Here is a 5,979-nt window from a genome sequence, read left to right as displayed (position 1 = left end):
CCATAACGGGTTTGGCTCAGTGGATAGAGCGTCGGCCTGTGGACTGAAAGGTCCCAGGTTCGATTCTGGTCAAGGGCATGTGCCTTGGTTGCGGGCACATCCCCAGTAGGGGGTGTGCAGGAGGCAGCTGATCGATGTTTCTCTCTCATCGGTGTTTCTCTCTATCCCTCTCCCTTCTTCTCTGTAAAAAATCAATAAAATAATTTTTTATAAAAAAATAAAAGTCTTCCTGAAGTAGTATCAAAGGCTAGAAATGTTCTAAAGTCAAAAGTTGAAATGGACCAGGACAAGATAAGTTCCCTTGGTGGTCACATTCTGTGGCTTTAAAACCACCTATATGATATGTACTACTATTTGTAATACTTTAAACAAGAAAATAAAAATTTTAAAAAAAACACCTACATGCTGTGGACTGCCAAATTTGTGTCCATCATTTCTTTATATATATATATATATATTGATTTTTTACAGACAGGAAGGGAGAGGGATAGAGAGTTAGAAACATCGATGAGAGAGAAACATTGATCAGCTGCTTTCTGCACACTCCCCACTGGGGATGTGCCCACAACCAAGGTACATGCCCTTGACCGGAATCGAACCTGGGACCTTTGAGTCCGCAGGCCAACGCTCTATCCACTGAGCCAAACTGGTCAGGGCCATCATTTCTTGTTTAAGAGTTTCACAATAATCTGATTGTTCTTCCTGCTAGTACTTGACTCTAGCCTGCTCTAAATACAGCAGCAAAGAGACATGTACTCTTTTACTTTAAGCCTGTTGACAGGCTTCTTTACATTCTGGGATTTGAGGTGTACCTAAGTAATCGATTTGAAAAGGGAAAGCGAGGAAAGAATTTCAGGCAGGGAACAGGATGAGTAAAGTCACTTCTAAGTAATACTGTGTGATGCTTAAAACAGTTCAGTAAAAGACTAGAGATCAGAATTTGGCATTCAGGACCTGTGCAGGAAGAATTCTAGGATGACTCCCAATGATGCTCGCCCTCATATAATCTCCCTTGAATGTGGGAGAACATGTGAATATAATTTCCATGATTTATTGTCATATGACAAAATAAATTTTTGCAGATGTCCTTAAGGTTACTAATTAGTTGATTTGGGGTTAATCAAAAGAGGTTATCCAGGTGGATTTTATCTACTCACATGAGCCCTTTAAATGAGGGCCTAAAGGTCAGAGATTGAAGGAAGTCAACAGATTTAAGCAGTGGAGGTTTTCCTGCTTGTCTTGAAGGAATAGATGCCATATTGAGAGGGCCATGTGACAAGGAATGGTGGGTGGCCTTGAAGTTTAGAGTGGCCACAGTCAGCAGCCAGCAAGAAAACTGGGACCTCAGTCCTACTATGGCAAATTACTGAATTCTGCCAAGAACTTGAGAGAGCCTGGAAGAGACCTCCAAGCCTCAGATGATATTATAGCCTTGATTATCCGTCATGTGAGATCCCGGGCAGAGAATCCCACCATGACAGACGCTTGACCCATGGAAACTGAGTTAAGTGTGTGTTAAGCTGCTATATTTGTGGTTGTTACATAATAACAGAAAATTAACAGAGGATCCCAAAGGACAAGGGTTATTATTTAGGGGAAATAGAGGTGGCTATGTGGTATATTAAAGCTACAGAAGCTATGATTCTACCCCCTTTCAGGTTAACTTGTGTCAAAGAAATTGCTGATGGGCAATATATGTAATGTTGGGGATTCTCTCAAACTCCTCACCACCCTTCATCCAGGCCCAGCTTCTAGAGTCAGGTAGATCCAATTTCAAATCTGAGTTCTGCTTATTATCTGTATACTAGAGGCCTGGTTGCACGAAATTCATCCACTCAGGGAAGGGGTCCCTCAGCCCGGATTTCGAGAGGGCCCAGGCCAGGCTGAGGGAACCCACTGGTGCACAATTGGGGCTGGGGAGGGACACGGGGGGTTGGCCAGCTAGGGAGGGGCCGCGGGAGGGCTCCAGGGCATGTCCAGCCTGTCTCACTCAGCCCCTAGTGGCCAGACCCCAGCAGCAAGCTATCCTACCAGTTGGAGCATTTGCCCCCTCATAGTCAGTGCACATCATAGCAACTGGTTGACTGACTGCCCCCTGGTGGTCAGTGCACATCATAGCGACTGGTTGACTGTCTGCCCCCTGGTGGTCAGTGCATGTCATAGCGAGCAGTTGAGCAGCCTTTGCATATCATTAGCATATTACACCTTGATTGGTTGAATAGCCAACCGGACAACTGGACACTTAGCATATTGGGCTTTTATTATATAGGACTAGAGGCCCGGTGCACAAAAATTTGTGCACTCTGGGGGGGAGGAGGGGGCTCTCAGCCCGGCCTGTGCCCTCTCGCAGCCTGGGACCCCTCGGGAGATAATGACCTGCTGGCTTAGGCCTGCTCCCGGGTGGCAGAGGGCAGGCCCAATCCCTAGGTACAGCCCCTGGTCGGGCTCAGAGCAGGCTGATTGGGGAGTTGGGGCACCGCCCCCTGTCATGCACAGAGCAGGGCGGATCGGGAGGTTGCGATGCCAACCTCAGTCACGCTCAGGGTAGGGCCGATTGGGGGGTTGGGGCACTGCCCCCTGTCACACTCAAGGCAGGGTTGATGGGGAGGTTGTGGCACCACCCCCTGTCACGCACAGAGCAGGGCCCGTGGGGGGGGGGGGTTGGGGCGCCTCCCTCTATCACCCACAGAGCAGGGCCCATGGGGGGGGTTGGGGCGCCGCCACTGTCACACTCAGGGCAGGGCCGATGGGGAGGTTATGACTCTACCCCATCACACACAGAGCAGGGCCCGTGGGGGGGGGGGGGGGGGGTTGGGGCGCCTCCCTCTATCACCCACAGAGGAGGGCCGATCAGGGGGTTGGGGCGCCGCCACTCTCACACTCAGGGCCGGGCCGATGGGGAGGTTATGGCTCTACCCTGTCACATACAGAGCAGGGTCCTTGGGGGGGGGGGGCACCGCACCCCGTCACACACAGAGCAGGGCCCGTGGGGGAGGGGGTTGGGGCGCCACACCCTGTCACACACAGAGCCGCAGGGCGATCAGGGGGTTAGGGAGCTCCCCCCTATCAGGCACAGAGCAGGGCTAATCAGGGGGTTGGGGCACCTTCCCCTGTCAGGAACAGAGCAGGGCAGATAGGGAGGTTGTGGCCCCGCCCCCTGTCACACACATTGCCGCAGGGCGATCAGGGGGTTTGGGCGCTGCCCCCTGTCACGCTGATCCCGGTGTCTGGAGGCCTCGCGGCTCTGCTGATCCTGGTGCTGGGAGGCATATTACCCTTTTACTATATAGGGTAGAGGCCTGGTGCACGGGTGGGGGCTGGCTGGTTTGCCCTGAAGGGTGTCCTAGATCAGGGTCGGGTTCCCCACTGGGGTGCCTGGCCAGCCTGGATGAGGGGATGATGGCTGTTTGCAGCTGGTCACACACTCTTCAGGGTGGGGGTCCCCACTGGGGTGCCTGGCCAGTCTGGGTGAGGGGCTGAGGGCTGTTTTCAGGCTGGGACTGAAGCTCCCAACTGCTCCTTTTTTCTTTTTTTTTTTTTTTATTCTGGGCCAGCTTTAGCTCTGGCTCCAGCTCTGAGGCCTCTGCTGCTGAAAGAAGGTATCTGGTTTGTTTAGGTTCTATAATCGAAACAGTGTATAACTCCAGCTCTGAGATCCCAGCTCGCCGAAAGCTGGTTTCTAGGGTTTTGTTTAGCTTCTATATTTGTTACAATATTTCTTAAACTGCAGGCTCAGAGGCCAGCAAGGCAGGCGGGGAACGTTGGAGTCCTCCGTCACTGAAGCAAGCAAGCCTCATGTTAGTTTCAAGCTGCCTGGCTGCCGGCCACCATCTTGGCTGGCAGTTAATTTGCATATCTCGCTGATTAGCCAATGGGAAGGGTAGCGGTCGTACACCAATTACCATGTTTCTCTTTTATTAGATAGGATGATCTTAGCCAAATTACTTAACCAGCCTATGCCTGGTAAATTAGCAAAGATTAACAGTATTCATGTACAGTGCCCAGTATACATTAAACACTCAATAAAAGTTAGATGATGATGACTGCCACTACTTAGCTTTATACACAGGTAAGAGTGTTGACCTCTATGCCTTAAAACAAGATGCTGAGAAGAAAGAGACTCCATCACTTGCCACTTCCCTATTTCAGAAATCTGGAACATTCCTACTGTCCATATTTAAATTCCTTGGCATGGCATATAAGAAATCCTTACAACCTGTTACCAATTTCACCTTTTCACACTTACTGCTTCTTTTGCCCGAATCAGCACCTTTGCTCAAAGCCTTTCACCTGGTTAGTTGCTCTCTTTTCTACACCTGTGCCCACTATCCCACATTTCAATTGTTAACCTACCAATATCCCACAAAACTGTAGACTGCTCAGTGGTCCTATTTCCATATCCAATGTCTAGCAGAGTACTAGACAAAAGCAGGTAAACCATACATTTTAATTAACTGAATACTCATTACTTCAGTCCTCAAGAAAAGCTGCTTTCGGGAAGAACAACAAAAACACTGTTGTGCATTGCTTCCTTAGCATGAAGTGATGTTTAGACACTTGGCAATTTTTTTTCCTGCGATACACCAGGGTAGAGAACTGGTCAGGCAAAATTCTCCTCCCTTTTTTTTTCAAAGAGAAAAACCCAAAGCATAATGAACCTAAATACAAAATGACACACAAGGCTAGAAGGCAGCCCTGAAATACCTAAAACAACCTTATCTAAAAAGAACCTGGAGGCCAGGCTAGTCGCTTGGACGGCCTGTTGGTGCACTAGTGGGAAGTGCGTCTCCACCTTGAATGTACCTCCCAGCCACCTGGGACTTGAGAAGGACGCATCCGACAGGGACAGGAAGAAAAGCCATGATGTGCTTTTCTAATGAGCTCCCACCTGATGCCAACACCGCAGGTCTCCGGGCCTAGACCTGCCACCCAGGTCCACGCTGCCCAATAACACAGCCACTAGCCACCGTCCCTGAAATCCGGATAGTTCCAATTTAGATGAGCTGTAAATGTAACATGCATACCGATTTCCAACACCTAGTGTTTTAAAAAAATCTAATCTGTACTAATTTCATATCGAACTTACAATATTTTGTACATACTGGGTTAAAGAAAATGTCAGTTGTTTTACTCGTTCTTTTAAATTACCGCTGTGGCTCGCAGCTCACGTTCTACTTCTACTGGACAGCGATGCCCTAGCCAATGGTTCTCAACCTTCTGGCCCTTTAAATACAGTTCCTCATGTTGTGAACCAACCATAAAATTATTTTCGTGGCTACTTCATAACTGTCATGTTGCTACTGTTATGAATCGTCATGTAAATATCTGATATGCAGGACGGTCTTAGGCGACCCCTGTGAAAGGGTCGTTCGACCGCCAAAGGGGTCGCGACCCACAGGTTGAGAACCGCTGCCCACTGTCCAGGTTAGGGAGCTTCCACCATGTGAGGCTTTTAGAATAAAAGGTAAGGCATGGCGCCCCCCCAACCCGCCTGCCTGACCTATGAACCTGGATTCCCCGTCAGGGCACCAGCCTGGGTTGCGGCTCCATCCCCAGTGAGGGGGTGGGGGGGGAAGGTGCGGAGGGGGGGGGGGGAGGGTGTGTGTGGGGGGGAGGGTGGGGGGGAGGGGCGTGCAGGCGGCAGCCCATCAATAATTCTCTCTCATCACTGACCTTTCTCTCTCTCCCTTCCTCTCTGAAAGGAATAAAAATAAATAAACAAGAAAAAAGAAAGTTAAAATAAAAGCATAACACATCTCTTCCCTTAGATGCTTTGAAGGCATACCTTTCAATTCTCAACTATTTTACACAACCAGAAATAAAGATTTTTTTTTTTAAATATATTTTATTGATTTTTCACAGAGAGGAAGGGAGAGAGATAGAGAGAGCCAGAAACATCGATGAGAGAGAAACATCGATCAGCTGCCTCCTGCACATCTCCTACCGGGGATGTGCCCGCAACCCAGGTACATGCCCTTG

This window comes from Myotis myotis, unplaced genomic scaffold (genome assembly GCF_014108235.1).
Source record: "Myotis myotis isolate mMyoMyo1 unplaced genomic scaffold, mMyoMyo1.p scaffold_m19_p_10, whole genome shotgun sequence".
Taxonomy (NCBI): domain Eukaryota; kingdom Metazoa; phylum Chordata; class Mammalia; order Chiroptera; family Vespertilionidae; genus Myotis; species Myotis myotis.
This window is presented reverse-complemented; position numbering follows the sequence as displayed.